Here is a 19964-nt window from a genome sequence, read left to right as displayed (position 1 = left end):
AAAGGAAAGCTGTATTACTACCGTAGAAGACATTGTTGAGATCTCACCTGAAGTACTATGTAAAGTTTCTGCCATCTGTTTACCAGAAAGATGTATTGAAAGGAAAAGAAGCAAAAAGAGGTGGACTTGAAATATCCACCTACTGAAGACAGAGTATGTTTAGCTGCATCGATTATATGTCACTTTCCTTAGCCCATGTGCTGAACTTGTAGTCTCATAACTGTGTTAGAGAAGTACTTTGAGCTGATGTAGTCTAGCTCTGATATAAGTGTGTTCTTTCAGAAAACCTTACCCAAGAAAAAGAATGTAGAATATTTAGGCAGAAAAAGTGGTGCCCACAAAGGTGGTCTTTAGCCTGGAAGGCTAATCTTTCTTTTTCTTGCAGTGTTGCAAGTCTGTGAAAAAGAAGTCCCTCCAAGGTATGATTCAGAGCACATTAAGTCACTACTCCAAACTGAAGTCGATGAAGTTGATATGTTTGTGTAGTGGTTTTTCTTTTGCAGCATTCAGACAATTGTATGTTTAATGTAAATGACTGGGAGAAATTGGGAGAACTGAAAATTAGGGTTATCTTTGGAAGTTTGCAGTATATTTTACTGCCTAGCTGCTTAGAGAATGTAGGGACCAGACACATAGACATAGCCAGATTTTTTAGAAAATGAAGTGTGTCAAGTTGTTTTATCAGCATATTCATTTATAGTAAACCCCTGACCTGATTCATGGATGGACTTCATGAAATGTGAGCTGTTGGAACTGGGGATGGAATTTCTCCCAGAATAAGAGGGAAGATGGAGTGGTCTATCACTGTAGCCTACATCAAAGTGGAAAATGTGGAGCTGCATGTTGAAGTTAAGAGCCACTTACCATGCCAACCTATAAACAAACCCTCTTCTAAACAACAGGGGGTGAATTTAGGTGAGGTTCAACCAGCATTTTGAATGGCATGGTGAATAATGTAAGAGTTTATTATAAAAATTTTCTATGTAACTAATTAGAAAAAATAATGTATTGTCTTGAAAATGTGTAATTCTTCAGCCAAACTATGATCCTTTCTTCCACAAATGTTTCAGAAATAATTTATGCTGCAGGCTTCATCAGTGGTATTTCAGTTTAACACAATCTACTGTTAACAGTCCTAGCAAATAACTGAGATCACTAGCTTGAAGTATTTTATTTTAGAGCATGTTTTTATCAGGATATATATCAAAACCAAATAATCCTCAGGCTGAAACTTTTTATACTCTGGAGCTTTTTCTCCCATGAATCCATGAGAGATTTGCCTTGATAGCTCCTATTAACACAAGTGGGAGTTGCAAGCCAATCCCCTATGCATTATTTGAAGAACTTATCTCAAAGCATTGCCCAAAGCAAATTTTTCTGATAGCTTGGCACCCCTGGGAACAGGGATTTATAATGGCAACAACTGAAAAAGACCCTAATCTATAGTTTAGTGATGGGAATAAGAGTACTGTTATACGTTTTCAGTTATTATGCCGCTGAACTTGAACTCCAAATTGTTTCCTTCTTGAAGAAATATTTGAAGTAGTTTTATTGAAATAACTATTATAATGCTTTAAAGTTTCTAAAGTATTTTAATACTGTCTCAAATTTCAACCTTTCTTTCCATTTCTTAGTCAAATGGCACAATACGTAACAACATGCATTATTAACAGAACTGATATAAACCCCTTGAAAACTGCCATGTAAAGCAACAAATATTCTTGTATGTATACTGTTAAAATAATGTTTTCCTAATATCTATACATTTAATCTATTACTCAAAATTTTCATTGTGATAAAGTATCTGACTTGTTCTTTATGTAATCATCTATGTTTTAAAAACTTCCAAAAGGAAATAAGAAATAGTAAAGACTCTTAAGCTAAATGGCATGACTAATGCTCTGCAAATTATCTTGTCAATAATACAGCCCAACATTAAAAAAACAAGACTGATAAAAGCATCTAAATTAGAACTCTGTTTAATTTGAGGATTTTTTTAAAATCTTTTGACATGGTAAATGTTGCCATTTTGTAATTTTAGAATTTTTACAAGGTTTGAAAAGGTACAAATGAAAAGTTAATGAAATGAAGTTTTGAAAGTTAACAAGAAGTTAGAGGTTGATTGGGTTGATTGATAGGGTTTTTCATGGTTATGCTTTTGGATCTTATGGAGAAGAAAAAAAAGCTTTCTTAAAATACATAATGGTGAAGTATCTTGTTTTCCATATGAAGTGAGGGTTTTTATTTATAAAGACAGGTTTTGAAGAACTTACAAAAAATAGACAAATTTTGTTCTAGTCTAATTCTCTTTGAGCCTGTAGACAATAGCATAGTTTTTAGCCTGAGAAATGCATTTTCATTCAAGTGAATTCTACAAGGTCACAGAATCACAGGATGGTTGAGGTGGGAAGGGACCTCTGGATGATGTCTGGTCCAACCCTCTGCTCAAGCCGGGCTCCCTAAAGCCAGTTGCCCAAGGAGGCAGCTTTTGAATATCTCCAAGGATGGAGACTCCATAGTCTCCCTGGGCAACCTGTGCCAGTGCTCAGTCACTTTCACACTGAAAAAGTGTTTCCTCATGTTCATGGAGAACCTCCTGTGTTTCAGTGTGTGCCCATCGCCTCTGATCCTGTCACTGGGCACCACTGAAATCTGGCTCTGTCCTTTTTGCATTTACCCTTGAGGTATTCATAGGCATTGATGAACCACCCTGAGCCTTCTCTTCCCCAGGCAGAACAGTCCCAGCTCTCTCAGCCTTTCCTCATAGGAGAGATGTTCCAGTCTCGTCATCATCTTTGTGACCCTTTGCTGGACTCTCTCCAGTACGTCCATGTCTCTCCTGTACTAGGGATCCCAGGACTGGGCACAGCACTCCAGGTGGGGCCTCACCAGTGCTGAGAGAAAGATCTCTGCCCTCAGCCTGATGACAATACTCCTCCTGATGCAGCCCAAGATACCGTTAGCCACCTTTGCTGCTAGTGTACATTGCTGACTGACACAGGACTCTTGGGTTCTTTTCTGCAAAGCTACTTTGCAGCTGGCTGGCCCCCAGGATGTACCTCCCCAGGGCTTTGCACTTTCCCTTCTTGAACTTCAGGAGGCTCCTGTCAGCCCATTCCTCCAGTCTGTCGAGGTCCGTCTGGATGGCAGCACGATCCTCTGACCTACCAGCCCCTCCACACTGTTTTGTGTCACCAGCAAACTCGCTGAGGGTACACTGCCCCATCATCCAGATAATTTATGAAGATATTAATGAAAATGTTCTGAGTTCCCTTCTTCTGTTGTCTCCAAGCATCTTTCCCTTATTCTCTCCATATTTTACCACTTCTCTTGTGCTTCCAAAACCAGGAAATTATTTAGGCATGCTGGCTGCTATGAATACCCAGAAAACACTGGACTCCAAACTCCATAAGGAGCAACAGAATATCTTAAGGGAACAGAAAATTCAATCTAAGTCATACTGCCATGACAGAGAAAGATAGAAGGGAAAGACTAAGTTAGGAGGAAGTTAATTAACTGCTGTTTTATGTATTAACACAAAATACTCCAAACTGCACTGTCCCTGTTGATGTCTCTTAAGTAAGGTGTAGAGAATGGTAGAGACATTTCAGCATCAGGTACTGGGGGCTAAAAGTTGGAGTTAGAACAGTGTTTTCTTGTATTAATGAAACTCTTACATCACTCCAATACTGTGTTACAAATAACTTCCTCTATGAACTACTCCAAGTAGAACAGAGGTCTAATATGAAAAAGAACTATGAAATTGTGTATTCTCCTCATAAAAATATATTTGGATGACTCCAAGACTGATCAAATCTGTTGCAATTAATATGCAGTTACAACACTGATGAATGTGTACCTTTTGTCTGGAATCAAGTTATAACTGGAAATCAAGAAGGATAAGATCATGCAGATACAAAATATTTTCGTCCACTATTTTGAAATGTAAATTTTATAAGAATTGGATACTTAAAAATGTCTGGAATAGTTAGACCACATTCATGTATTGTTCGATTAACTTCCACTTTTGGGAACATTGACACACATGACCTGCTATTTCCTGGTTGTTACTGTTCTTAAATTATTTTAACCTGGTTTACTTATGTGTGCAAGAAGATTGTATTTTGAGCAATGGTAAAAGCCAAATAATTGATTTGGTTTTGTTTCAATAAATGACTGCTTTCTCAAACAATTCGCTCTCGATATGAAAGTTCTAATCTTCTAATATATGCATAAAATGCCGCATGGATAAGCATGGATATCTCTATATCTCAGTTCCCTTCCCTACTTCACACAGTATTAACTTACAAAACTTAATTTTTCTAACAAGAAAATAACAGATTCCAGGGCTTTTCTTTAATGATAACCATATTTTTTTTCTCTCTTTCTAATGTAGTTGGCAGTCAGATGAATGATTCAAAATGTTTTGTCTGAATGAAGATGACCAGTCTCTTTATCAGTGAAGTGTTTGCACCTATACAAAACGTGCCACACACATCCTTTTGTGCAGATTGAATTATTGTATTTGCCTGAAATGAGTTATAGCAGTTTCATTTTTCTTGGTATCTACATTGAAGTAGTATACTACATAAATAGAAAAATCCCATTGACCCTGAATATATTTGCAACACTATTTCATATTAGGCACATAGTCTGATTTCATTTACACTGGCCCCTACCTAGGGAAGTTGCGTACCAAGGGATTAAATTGAGAAAGGAACCTAGATCACTGTAATAAAAATCAATGCTAATATATATCCTGTAGTTTCTGGCAATAGAAAGCAAACAAGTTGCTATCTATTTTGAATATCTGCATAAAAATGTTGTATACAAAATAATCTGTCATGAGTTTTCTGTATTCAAAGTTAGTATTTCAGAATTGTTTAAAACTTAGTTCCATTATCTCTTATAACAGTAGAATCCCAGCTTACTTATTAAAACCTGAGGGCCCATCACATGATAGGTTGTAATCAATAAAACTTGTGCCAACTGATGTTATTCTGCATGTCAAGTTATATTGCTACAGTACTGTCTGTAGGATGTTACAAAGCACTAGCTTGTTTGCAGTGTTCTTTTCTACCTTCTTAGCACTGACTCAGGAACCGTTTCTCATAGCTATAGTAACAGGAAAAAAACAAATCATATTCCATCCATTTCTAACAAAAGACAAAACCAGACCAACAAAAGCAATAGAATATTCTGCTCTAATGCACCAACTGTTACTGCATTGCCTCAGATACATTATGCAAACTAAATAAATTACCTTCTGGTAAGAAACTTGCGTGATTACTCAGTCACGTCAGCTTGTTGCCAAACCTGACTTATTTAAGCAAACAAACCAACCAACCAATCAACCCACAAACTATATTTGACATTGTCAGGTCATCTCAAACACTACAGCATTCATCCAGATTAGTTTGGTATACATATATTTTAAGGAATAACCTAGATTTTATTTATAAGATTTTTTTTTCTTTACATTGAGAAAGTTAGGGGAGAGAGGGCCCTTTTGAAGGAAGAAGATATAAGAACAGGATCATCGTGGATAATGTGGTAAGTTTTATGGTAGAGATTCACAAGAGACCAATGAGGCCAAGATAAGTACTGTCCTTAATGCACACTACAGAAGCCAATTCCATGATTCTTCAGGGATCAGCTGTTTAAAGCTGGTTTTGTTAATATCTAATATGTATTTACATATATCCAGAGACAGGAAGGGATTTCTGTTGCCATTTGGTTTTTGACAACTGGTCTGCTATTTAGTTCTCATACATTCCTTCATTAATGTCTTGGACATTGCAGGAAAAGAAGACAAGACACCAGGAATGTGGTTTAAGTAGGCCGTGACTTCATAAATAACACATCTGGGAACCATCTGGCAATGACTCGTCCAGTGCAGGTCATACTTCCTTTGTAATCCATACCACGTGGTGGCAAACTGCCATCAGCCCTCCACCCTGCTACATAGCCTCAGTATCACTCCTGGGATCCATGGGCCCCCTTCCCCCTAAAAAGGACTGAAAATAGAAGAGGGAGGCTGTACCTCAACTCAAATGTAGCCCCAGCTTTCTACTCCTTTCTCACTTCTGATGACGATTTATCATAAATTGGACTCCTTAGTCAATAATTACCTTCACTGGACATTTGCTACAGTGAGGCAACAACTTTTCTACCCCTGCCAGATTCTCACATTGTCAATAATTGCTTCCATTAGAGCAGCCAGCATCGTATTCCCTTTCAAGTCAGAAATTTGAACTGAACATAGAATCCAATAGAATGCACACTCCAAATGAAGAGTTATCTGATTTTTCTTTTCAGCTAATTTATAAATCAGCCAAATGGCTCCTGTGCTCATCTAAACTTTCTGGTGTGGTGTCCTGAAATCATAGTTATTTTGCTGTAATATGATCTGGCTGTACTTATGACCTCTTGTCCTAATCTCAGTTCTGCCATTATTTTTTCCTTCTATTGTTTTTATAGTGATTTATCTTGATCCATTCATAGGGCCTCTCCTTCATCCTGAATGAATCAGAGTATCTCCTAACCCCCTGCTATTCCTCTTCAGCTGGGCTAAGGCCTACCTGAAAGCTAGCAGATCATCTTCCAGAAAAACTAGCTTCCTGATTCACACTATTAGCCAGACAATATATTTACAGTCTAACACGTCATTATGAAAAATTCTGAACATTAGTACTCCTGAAACTGTCTCCCCCATTCTTATGTGTCATCTCAGATACTATCAGTCAGAAGCGGAGTCTTTTGGGTTCCTATTGCTGGGTCTGCTTTAGATACTATCACTTTCATTTGGAATGAAGAAGAACCCAGTTTATGATGGTAATGTCTGTAGTCCATATACTTTGACATTAATATGAAGTTAAATATTCTTTATGAATTGACTGCCTTCCATGGGAAGCAACAGTGGCATGGCATTAGTTGACCTCTATCCTTGTCACATCTGAATAATCTGATTGAGAAAATCTTACAGCATTGTATTACAAAAATTTACTTCATCAACCATATTTTAAAACAGTATTTTCAGAAGCAGAGAAATTATAAGACACAAAGGCACCTCTCCTTCATTTTTTGAATGCCTGATTTATAGATACCTAAGCGAAGGCTCTACCAGAATTGTATTTTGCTAATTGTTGAGAAACTTTGCAACTATCCCGCTGTCAGACGTACTTAAAGGTAATATAAAGGTTCTCTTAAGCTGATATACTCCTAAAATAATGCTGATCAATACTAATACAAAACAATAACAGATTGCCTTGTACCTCTAACAAATAGAAACAGGAAATAAATATTTTTCATAAGTTAGGGCAGATTATCTTTCTGCACTTACAGAAGAGGAATAAAATTATTCATCCTTACACATTTCTAGATATTTTGCATGCTGGCAAAATTTCTGCCAGAAAACAGGTTTCCAGAGGCCAGCGGTACATCAATAGGTTTCTTGTTGGCTCCCAGCAAATTCTGCCAATCTCTAACCCTTTTCCTCTATGACTGATTTAAAAAAATATTAATCTTATTTTCCAGTATTCCCTAAAAATCAAATTACTACCATTTATGTACAGGAAAAACTTTACTTATCCCATAATAGATCAATAAATTTTAGATGGCTGTTATAGATGATTGTAGTCCTACTCTTCTATTTAAAGTTAAAGAAAGAAAATAAGGACGTCTCCAAAACTGTGTCTTCCATTTCTTGTTTCACCTTTAAGAAGAAATTGAGTCTGGCCATTACTTAAAAAACACAGCTGATGGGAAACTATCAATTTCAAAGTGGCTTCTCAGAATATTAAAGGTACCATCTCAGTAGTTAATCATTTAAATATTGCAGTCATCTTAATGATTTTCACAATACTATCAAATTTAGTGAGCATTTAATCCAGTCTCCAGCTGAACTAACTAAATGTAGCACTGAATGGAGAGGAAGGTTCACTATTTTTCATTTGTTGGCAGTATCCCAAACTTACTGGCCAAAAGAATACAAAGGCAGCAAACTTTTGTCCTCGTGCGAACTCTTGTGCTGAAGAGAAGTTTGCTATGGTGGCTACTGTCATATGACCTAAAACTTTAGCCAGTCCACATATATCAATCCATATTCATACTCAATGGCACTTTTACAACCTGAGTATCTTTGGGTTTGCTCTGCCAAAACAACCTGGAATTTTCACTAAAAGGTGGAACTAGACAGAAATCTACTTAAGAAGGTTCTAGCTCATCAGTATGTGAAGCACAGTGCAGAAAAAAAAGAGTGGGTGACAGTCCTGGCCCCTGGGAAGAGAAGGGACACATCACTTCACAGGCTCTCAAGTAAAGTCTCACTGTTATGACTGAGAGATGTTAGCACGTCTCTAATCTTTGCACAGACAAAAGCAGATAAACACATGACAAGTTGCTGTGGTTTAACTCCAGCTGGCAGCTAAGCACCACACAGACGCTCACTCAACTCACCCCTGGTGGGATGGAGGAGAGAATCAGAAGTGTAAAATGAGAACACTCATGGGTTGAGATACAGTTTAACAGGCAAAGCAAAAGCTGCACAGACAAGCAAAACAAAACAAGGAATTCATTCACCACTTCCCATCGGCAGGCAGGTGTTCAGCCACTCCCAGAAAATCAGGGTTCTATCACGTATAACGGTTACTTGGGAAGACAAACGCCATCACTCTGAATATGTGTCCCTCTTCCTTCTTCTTTCCCCAGCTTTACATGCTGAGCATGATGTCATATGGTATGGAATATCCCTTTGGTCAGTGGGGGCCATCTGTCCCAGCTGTGTCCCCTCCCAGCTTCTTGTGCACACCCAGCCTCCCTGTTGGTGGGGTGGGGAGAGGTGCAGAAAAGGCCTTGACTCTGTGTAAGCACTGCTCAGCAGTAACTAAAACATCCCTGTGTTATCAACGCTGTTTTTGCCACAAATCCAAAACACAGCCTCATACTAACAACTATGAAGAAAATTAACTATATCCAAGCCAAACCCACAAGTGTTTCTGTTCCCTGCCTTTTTACAGCAGCTCTTCCTGCTAGGCCTGGTCAGGTACCAAGAGAGATCTTCTATAGAGATAGAGATACCTGTGCATATATATATATATATGTAGAATCTCCTCCAGGAGATTCACTCACTGGATGAGCAGGATCAAAGAAGTTGAACACTCCTTGACCTGGACACTCCTGTCTTCTCCATGCTTGAGAAGAGGCTGAGTGGCCAAAGAGAAAGTGGGTTGAAAAGATATGATACATAAAGTGTCTGTTGTCCCAGACTGTTTTCCTAACCTCAGAAGATGTGGAATGAGTTCTCATGCTTCAGATGGACAGTGCACAAGACAGTTTTTGCAATACAAAGTTTAAGAAAAAAAAAAAATTCTAGCATTTTGCTTCAGAAGCTTGCTCTTGTTCCTAGAGCTTCGTATAATCATATCATTCCCTAATTGCTACTGAGAGAATGTGCTTTGAGTTGCAAAATGATGAGAAGAGCAATAATTAAGAGGGTATACCAAATACATCTGCCTTAAGCAAAAGTAATTTGCAATACTGAATTAATGTATTCTTTGCCTATCAGTGGTATTTGGTGCCACATTTGCTTCTGTTATTGTTTTGGGCATATTTATTTATTCTGACTGATTCAGTCTCCCCTGAGTGTGTTATTTCCCCAGTCTCACTTCCTTTTTTTTTCCTGAACAAACGCAAAAATAAATATGCCAGGAGAATGCCCCTCTAATAGCCTGAACAAAATCAGAAGTCACTTTTTTATTATTATTATTTACCAGAAACTCATAATGTTCATAGATATCTTTTGAGAGAGGCAACTGTTCTCTGAGAAGGAGAATGTTTCTTAATTAATTTTATTTTTAAAGTATCCTTTTCCTCCTTATTTTACCTTTTTCAAGCTTCTATCCCACTATTGTTTCAATAAGTTTTCTCATTATTCCAACAGATTCAACTGTTATGAGGTCAATTTAATTTATTTGAGGGTGTTATTTTAAATATTACCTTAATTAAACATGTTTCCTGAAGATCTTGCCACCTCACAGATTGGCAAAGGCTAATTCCATAACAGGATTTAAGTGTCGAAATACAGATTATTGCAACATTTTTGGTATCCTACCACCATTCCCAGTTTTCCAATGTGAGTTGGGTTCTTAGCAGTTGACTCAACCTAAGAGTGAGTGGAGAGCTCTCTAAGCTAAGGATATATGCTTGTTGCCTACACCATGTCTCTCACAGGGATTTAACTGAGTGTGAATTTAGACTGCAGTAAAGTGCTTCCTTCTATTCTGGAGTCACATCTGGAAGCCCTTTCCTGAATGAGGCACCTATACCAAGTCAATCATTTCCTGAAAAATAAAATCTGTAAGGTGTTTTTTTTCCATTAAACCCAGCTGCCTAGAGGTTAAAGCATCTGACTACTTCAGCTACATGAAAGGATGTGGGTGATCCACGTTTGTGTCTCTCCATGCTCCACACAGAGCATACTCTTGCCAGTTGGGACAGTACACTAGCCATGAGGGTATAGTATATTTTGGGGTAAAATTCCTAGTTGCTTTTAAAGCCTTTTTGTATAAACTACTTACATATTCACTTGGAACAAGGAATAGGAGCTGGATTTCCCTGGTGAGTGATTTAACCACCAGGCATTCCAACTCTCTCTCTGGCCTAATGAATATTTCATATTTTATTCTGTGGAACAACATATTATGCAATCATTCAATTAAGCACTGTCTCATAATGCATATGCACAAGGTGTTATTCATGAATAACATGAACAATTCCACTGAAGCTGAGAGGCTTGTTTTGTAAAATAAAAAATGCTGTTCTTCATTATTAAGCACTACATCTTTATCGTTCTGCTGTTGAAAGCAGAGCTCACGTTTGGAAACAGAGTATCAACCAGCCATTATTGAAAATACCACTAAACCCCAGTAAACTTCCAAACCAGAACAGAGAGGTTCAGAGAAAGAGAGTCATGGTCTTTCTCCATCACCTGAGGCATCTTAATTTCTCTTTGAAGACACAGTCTGCTTCCAGGGGAGGGAAGGGAGGAAATAGTCCAGAAAACAGAAATACCAAATATTTGGGTACAGACACAGGCATCTTGTAAATGGAAGAGGCAAAATTACCAAAGACAAAAATGAGTGAGAAAAAGGAGAACAAAGAACTGAAATATCAAGGCTGAGAGACCAATGTCTTACAAATACCCTTTTTAAAATTTTCCTTCACTGAATAAAGAGAATTAAGAAGAGAGAAGATCTCAAGAAGATAGCTTATCTGAGAAAACTGCTTGCTGTTTTTCAGGCAATTAGCCTGCTCTGCTTCCGAAGACTGCAGATGAAGGCTGGAGAGGCCTAAAAGGAGATTATCTGTAGATATGCCTTAACAAGTATCAGAAACAGAAAATTTTGAGAGCCTGAATGAAATCATCATATTGGAAATGTATCTACTTTTACATAAATATAGTATAATTTTTTATAAGACACATTTAGTGTCATCTGCAAAGTCTCAGCCAGCATTTTAACAGTATTCTGGAATGGACTGAAATGTACTGGGATCTGTCACAGGTGGGAGTGATGGAATGGTTGGAAGTATCTGGAAGACTTGCTGGACCTCATAAACACCCCTGGTGCTCATGGAGCTTCTTCTGGGTCACAAACTTTGCTGGACATAAACGACACATGGGTAGGTAGCAAGCTTTTTGGAGTCTGCCATATAGCAATGGAAAAAAATGTCAGGTTGGCATTGTGCTAAGAAGCCATACCTGAGCTTGGTTTGTAGGTAAGGAAGAGACAAGGGAAGAGGAGACAGTGATGGGGCCAGCAAGCTTTAAAAAGAATCTGAGGTAAGTGGTATGAATCTGTGCTTTGGCTCCTTAGGTAAGGTAATATAAGGACATGCATAAATATCTGTTGCTAGTGACAGGGCTATTAAAGAGCCTGATTCCCTGTTCCGGCAATAATTGTGCTTCAAGAATGGGATTTATGTGTACAGAAACTTAAAGAACAGCTATGTTTATGTGTTCTGAATAACTCTTTCATTTAGGAGGTAATTAAGGCTTTACATTTTCATATAAAGACAGAAGTAAATATGCAATTTTGACCTCCTAAAAATTACAAAAATTGTGACAGTCAATTACAATCACAAGTGTTTTTCATTCATTGCCACCATGAAGAAATGCAGTGACTGGGTAGTCAAATGTTTATAGGCTCAGCTACAGCTGCAAAAAGATACAAAGATATAATTTTTGTCAGTCTTCTCAATATTTTAGTTGCATTACTAAATGCTGGCATTAAATCAAGACTCCTGTTTTCATTCCCGTACTCCCCACTTCGAGTCATTCTAATTTGCTTTTTCAAGTTTTAAAGTATTCTAACCTTTTGTTGTCCTGTCTCAAAAATAGTCTGCTATAAAAAGTTCATATTGATCCTATGCATTAATCCTTGATGAGAACTCCTACATTGAGCTAGTTTGACCAAATTTCCTTTCCAAATTAAGTTACCCAAGGTCAAAACAGCTACTCTTCAAGCCGTTCTCTCCAAGCATCGTATACAAAGCTGAACTTCAAGTACTTGTGAACTTGGACTTGAAGTTCTGTAATTCCATAGGCTCCCAAATCTTTATGCCTTACAATTTTCACAAAAGTTATGTACTTCAATAACAGACAACTAAATAAGCCATGAATTTACAACCTCAGTCAGCATTTCCTGAAAGTTTCAGAGAATGCATTGTTTTTTGAGATAATATTGCAGTCTACAGTTGCCAAATTTGAAAAATTTATTATATTATTAGTGTCCATGTAGAATCCATAAACACTACATTTCATGGATTATATTCTAGAGCTTCACGAGTTTTGCTGGAGACTTCGTAAGTTATGCTATTTATGGGCTTCAATTAGAGTACTTCAGAAAGTGACCAAAAAAAAGAAATCCACACAGCACATTGGACGGTTTTGAGATTTTTGATAATTATAGTTGTAGCACTTTATAGGTGAGATTTAGCACTAAGTTTATCAAGTCAAAGGAAGCCTTTTTCTTAGTACATTGATCAGGATCTTTTTCTCTAGTCGGTCAGTAGTCAAGCCCCACGTCATTCTGCACTGTACTGCTGGTTGGTATCAGAATGCACCGAAGGTCGCTTTCCCAAGGAGATACTCTTCACATTTATTATGTAAGGACTGCGGGCATCTGTGTGAGGCTGAACAGTCCACAAAGTGACCGAGTAAGAAGTAGTTTGGCATTAAAATAACACTTCAAAGCCCAATTTAAAAATGTGGGTTTGCACTAATTAGTCTTGTAAGTTTGATTAAATCCCTTAAAATTCACAAAGACTGTGGGCCCTCTGTTTCATATTTATCTTCATAAAAATACTCTGCTTATAAAAATAAGCAAAACCAAAACCAGATATTCACGAAGAGTAATGATTGTTGTCTCCTTTCAGTACATGTATTTAAACGCATCAATACTCACTCTTCTTTCCTCCTATAAATGAGTTAATCTGCAATTAATAATTTAATACTAGCCTCACAGTGTATTTAATTGTAAATATTTTATACCATCCTTTTAATGGAAATATTTTTCTTGAGCTTCTTTTAATGTGATTTGTGCTATACAATGAGTTGATCAAACCTGCAGCTTTGGGTGTTCATTTGTTCACTTTTGCAGTAAAGAGTGGTTTTTACTGCAATGTTGAATCACACTAGGGCTGAAACTTTTTCTGCTGCTTTTAGACAATATTTTAACCAGTATTTTAAATAAAATTAATTTCCAAATATCTTAGAAATACTCTGAATATTTGATCTTTCTTCCTTTGCTAGTATTGGAGAAAGCTCTTCTCTTTGTATCTCATCCTGTCACCACCACTACTTGAGGTTAACGTATTGTCTGTCTATTTTTAATAGAAACATTCCTCATGTATTCTAACAAATCCCATATATCTGAATTCTACATACAAAGCTGTAATTCCGTTGAGAGTTTGTAGTGACATTGATAAATGATGTCACCAGAACCCTTTGCTTGAATTACAATCTTAATTATGTACACCTGGGTTCTTATTATTCCTTATATTATTTCTGTCATAGCATTATCTTGTCCTATTCTTAGTCTGATGCTAATTTGGTTCATCAGTAGCCCAGGCACTGCAGCTTAGCAAAGCCTGTCCACAGTGTTTAAAGGACTGTAAATTTCTTCCTTGTTATTGCTGTTTTAAAGACAGTGTAGCAGTAAACAACAAATACAATTTTTTACATGAAGCTGATGCAGATTGTACATAAAGTTTTTGAGGGTTGTTTCTGTTTTCCCCAGAGTTCTCTTACTTTGGATTGTCCAGCATTCCTGATTCTTCTTCTAGTTGTTTCATGTCTCTTGAGAAAAGAAGAGCAAAAGGGTTTGTTTACTTATTTATTTTTGTGGCAGAGGAATTCCCATATGGCTGAAGGTGGGAAACACTGTGTATGGTAAGCCTGAAAATGGGAATTACAAGTTTCTCCTAGTTCTCATTCTCTTGGGTTTTTTTCTATATTCACCTTGTGAACCTAACCAGGATTACTTTTGTCACAGGAAATATAAAAGACTTTGCTTTAAGTGCATGTATGGCCAGTGGAATCCCTTTAAAAATGGTCAATCAGGTTGTGGCTTGCTTTGCTCTGGAAGTCTCTTGAAGAGACAAGCTTGCCACAAAGGTGATTAAAAGCTCCCAAATCCACTTTATCCTCCTAACATTTAAAAAGCATGAAGAAAGCTTAGACTTTTAGGATATAACCGGCATCACTTCATTATGTTTATTTAATGTGAAGAATGTAGGTCCTATCTTGTGCAATGCTCACAGTTACACACTTGCAAAACTTTCAGACCTAAATGCTAACACATTGGTTTTGAATTTGCCTTTAGTCAGGCAAATGTATTGATGAGCTGTGTCAAACTTCAAAAAGGGGTTGGAAGATTTGGTTCTAATATACATTTATGCTTCCTCCTTTTGTTCCATTGACAGAATCTGAATCGTGTCTTCTAGAAGGTGCGTTTCTGCTTACTTCATGGTCAGACTGACCAGGACTGAGTATTAACATTTGTCTTCCTCCCCATTACTAGTGATCAAAATTCTTTGTTCTTGCTGCAATAGCAATGCACAAAAGCCTGGAACAACAAGAATCAAAATGTTCTGTATTTTGCAGCATTTAATTACAGGAAAATCAGGAGGGGGGAAAAAAAAAAAAAAGCAGGGACAGAAATCTGGACAACCCTATCATAAGTATAATTTTTGAACCAAATATGTTTAAAACAAATATTTACTTACCTTTTAGTTAAGTCAAGATGGCTAGCATATGTATCATAGTTATTTAGTTGTATATGAAAAACCGCATATGCTCAAGCCTACACTACAGAAATGACTAATTCTTGGCTCAACTCTCTGCCACTGAAAATCTGTACTTATATTATTTCTCTTGCCAGTTGCTACATTCATCTTTACAGTCTCAGTTCTTTCTCATGAGATGCATAGGTCCAAGTGAGCCTTTGAACTTTTCCCACACTGTTTCTTGAGCATAAAGTCTGTTTTGATGGCTCTTCCTGTCCCACATATACATGACAACTTCCTTCAGAAAACATTCAGTCCCTCTTCAATTCCCTGGGGTGACTGTAGCTTTTTCCTGTTCCAAAGCCTTTAAAATTCTAATTAGACACATCAACCCATGGATTGTAATTCTGAACTTTGAATTTCTCGGTTACTCCAGCCTACATCACTAATCATGACATTCTGGAAATTACACAAACCATCAAAACAGTCAAGAGTATGGGAAGTTGTAGGAAGGTGGACTCAAAGCCAGCACTGTCAGGTGAGAGGAAAACTAAATCTGCCTTTACTTTGCTAATCCTTGAAGCACTTGGGTCTGGCATCTAAAATAGTTTTCAATTAACTGGTATGTTCACAGGAATATGCTTCTCAGAAGCCTTGGTGTCCAAAGATTGCTTCAAATTCAGCCAGGGTTTGATTTGCATGTTACTCAATTTAAATGTACCTGAATGCACCAGTTTCCCACTCTGGTAGTCCATAAAGTTCTGAGAGTGCATAACAGGCCCTTTCTTTTCATTAGCAAAAGATCCAAAGTGGCCTTTTGACATCTATGTGTGTGCACTTGCATGAAAGCGTGTGTAGATGCTCTTTGTGAACGTCCTTTATTTTCCCTCATTCCAAGGTCTGAGGCATGCAAGTTGTTCCCTCAGACTTGCAGGCCACTCTGAAGAATGTGAGCCAAATAAGTAACAAGATGAAGCACAGATAATTTTTATAAACTGTTGGAGAAATTTGAAAAAGGGAAGCTCTCTCTGGTTTACTAGTTTTACTTTGGTCTTCCTGTGATCCTCTGTAAATAAAGTCACAAACCAGGGAAAAAATATTGCTGGAAAGTTAATGTACATGACCCAGCAGGCAGAGCCAAACCTACCTATGGTTCCTTAAAAAACAGTAAGCCAATAAACCTAAGTTAAATACTTGGGAATCTAGACACTTAAAGCTCCATTGAATCAGGAGTTTTACAGAATCTCAGTGGTAACATACATTTCCACACCTGATAAAAATTCATGTACAAAACTGATTCACATTAGCGAGAAGAGGCAGGGGAACAGATTCTAGTGGGTGGGATCCAGTTCTGTGATTTTCTTATTAATTGGTGTTTGTGGTGTTGGAAGAAGTTCCTATGTAACTAGAAATCCTGATGGGACAACTTCTGTATTATTTTAAAATTAACTCTGTCACTGGTGAATAATTCTTAGGGGTAGGTCATATTGGATAGGCATGGCCTGGAACAAAAGTACACTACCCCTGGACTGCATACTTTAGTTGTTAAAATGAGAGATGAATCTCAAACTTCTTCTTCTCAAAGACTATGTAAGTCCTCCATGAGTTAGCGCCTACAAGCTGTTCCACTTGTTTTAAGCAGGCACATGAACTTATTACTGCTGAAGGGCTTTCTTTCCTTTTCCATTTATCGTCTGAAGCACTCACTGATTTTTCTTTTTAGCTCAGCTGTAAACCTGTTTATAACAGGGATCCTAAGGAAGGTGGAGAACTGACCAATACTTCACAGTTATTAAAGAAAAAAAAAAAAGCCCTATATCAGTTAGTGTCTTTGAGAATGTAAAATAAAACAATAAATAGACAGAATACATTGGTCAGTGGTCCTTGCCCTGGACATATCTGGGACACAGGCTCTCTCACAGCTCATCAGTCAAAGCTGAGCCAGTCTCAGTCACACCAGCTGGCTGCTGCCTCCACACTCTACCGTTTGCACTTCACACTGGGTAGAACGGATAGCAATCCTTCCTGCTGCACTCAAGATGAAGGCATGGGAAAAATACTGCAGGCATATTTCACCCAAAAAGGGGGAAGATTATGAATTGGAAAGCCATTAAACTCATTTCTTCACTCCCCAGAAGTCGTGTGTTTGCCATTTTCTCCAATTACTGCACAGAACACTTTTCCTCCACATTCCTCCTCCTCCTCATTGTGATTTCCCCACCCTTGTGAGACACAAAAACGGAGACTCTGTCATTAATCTTCTTTCCCAATGTGTTTAGGTCTATGAGATCTGGCTTTAATTACAGCCATGAGAAGAACTAATTACCCTGGCCTAACAAAGACAGGATGGTAGAAGGGGCTGATGCCGTGAGGATCTGACAGTGCACATCTTAGCATTTTAGATATTCCCATTGCTACTTCTGTGTCACTCGAGAAAAGAGGGTTACTCCAAGTTTATAAATGCCTCCAAAGATACCTCTGTGGGAATTAAAGTTTTCCTTGTGGGAATAGTTCTTGCAGAGTGCAGAGCAAACAGATAGCTCTTCAACAATAAATGCATAATGATAATGAGTTGACTGGTGACTAAAAGCTGAGCTATGCAAGCCTAAAATAAGCATTACAAATGTGGGAGTCTATAATTCTGAATCAAGGGGCAAAATATTTCACTGCTTTAAATGTAAAGAAACTACTTATCTTTCCATTCAGCTGAAGCTGAATCTGGCCACATCACTTCTGAAAAGTTCTCATCCTCTGTGGAGGTGGCTCAGTTCATAATACATTTAGTATTTTAAAAATATACTCCTTTGCTTTGATAATCTTGTTATTTAGCATGGAACACTCACTTGCAAATAAGGACTCTACACTGAATGGAGCTGCAGCTTGTAGAAGTTAAAGCACTTCAGTATTTCAGCCAATAAAATGTTGTTCCTCTGATCCTCCTGCGTACGTAATTAATTGATTGGGTGCTTTAAAAATCAAGTATAATATAGGAATAACATTTAAAAAGAAGGATATGTATGGCAACTTTACATTACTTAGTAACCAGGACAATAGCATTAAAAATGATAAGTGAAATGGGAGCCATTCCAGGAAAAATACATAATGTCTGAGCTTGCAGTGAAAAACCTCTTGCAGGAGACCTGAAAAGTCTGAATAGGTCAAGACCAGAAAAAAGCTCAGAACTTCTCTGAAGAATCTGGCATTTGACTGCTGTATTTCCTGGCTGAGAACTGTGACGTGACAAGTCTGGCAGAGCGGCGGCATGGTATGGAGGTCCTGCCCAACAAGCCACCAGCTGTGCCTCACCTTTCCCTGTTCTCGTAACCTGGGTTTCTTCATCCTCCACCATGCTCCCAGCATGCTCAGCGCTTCTTCCTTTACTGGGGAATCTAGCAGGGACATTACTGATGCTTGCAAGACACTACTTCGGCAGGTATCATCAGTCATCCCATTCTGCTTTGTGATTTTAAGGTATGGGAAGTGGTGCGAAACAGGAGTTAGCTACCGAGGTTCCAGAAGCAATGTTTCTGTGCTTATGTGCTGCTCTGTCTGGTTTAATAGATGCTTACACCGACGCAGTTTTAATGTTGACTCTTGAAAAACAGTGCCTTTTGTTGCCTAGAATGGTATGCAGCAAGCCCTTTGCTCTTGAACACAATCGCTGTGGAAGCTCTCTTGCTGTGCCATCACATTCAAAGCACTGGACCACCTTAACTCAACTTCTAGGTATTTTGTGATACATCGCTAAGTACTGCAAGGCTTTTAATGTTTATTTTGTTGACTTGCTGTGATTCATGACTCAACCTATGATGCAGAATCAATCATCTTTAATTGTCCCAGCTATGACAATTACATTATGACAATTAGGAACATGCAGCCTAGCTGGTGAATATTATTACCCTTGCCTTTCTTAGGGGCCTGACTGTGCTTTAATTGATTTCCTTAGAAGGCCTAGCCTTTGGGGGATGTAGTTCAGGGTCAGTAGCATTTCCACATCATTTTATTGGTTTGGAAGGGGTAGGGGAGGGAGAGCTTGTATGACAAAATATCCTGTGTTTTTTATATGTAACAGGGAAAAAGTTCTATCATCAAAGTTCTTAGTCTGAAATTGTTTGTTTTTTAAATACACCTAAGCTGCTCAGATTGCATAGAGAAACTATTTTCAATTCTCTTGAATGCCTGCAAACAATACACCTTCTGGATGACAGATAAACTGTGTTGAGGACCTTCTGTGTCATCAGTTTATGTTGCAACTGACTCATCATGACTTTCCTGCGTGCACAAAAGTAAACATAGAAGCTTGTGTTGATTTGCTGAGTGCTATGCGATCCTTCATCCATCTGAAGTCATCCTCCATCTGAAGCCACCTCCAATAAATACATTAAGTAGCACATTATCTAATGCTTCTCCAAGTCTTATCAATAATGAATGCTGCAAGTATTTGTATATTCAGGTTGCTGCTCAACCTTGTGTGACAGACTAGAATCAAATTATGTTACCATGAGTGGCCCATAAGAGACCCAGAGCAGTAAGAGACACAGACTCTGTGTCCTGGCAGAAAGGAATGCATGTGTTACCAAGCTCAGTAACGTTCACTTCAGCTATAGGCAAGCATTTCTTTTCTGCGTTGTATGACACACTAAAAGAAGTTTTATGGCTTGTGTAATGTAGAACGTAAA

Source organism: Eurypyga helias, unplaced genomic scaffold (assembly GCF_000690775.1).
Source record: "Eurypyga helias isolate BGI_N326 unplaced genomic scaffold, ASM69077v1 scaffold9905, whole genome shotgun sequence".
Lineage (NCBI taxonomy): Eukaryota > Metazoa > Chordata > Aves > Eurypygiformes > Eurypygidae > Eurypyga > Eurypyga helias.
The sequence above is the reverse complement of the archived record's forward strand: the minus strand, read 5'-3'. Positions refer to the sequence as shown.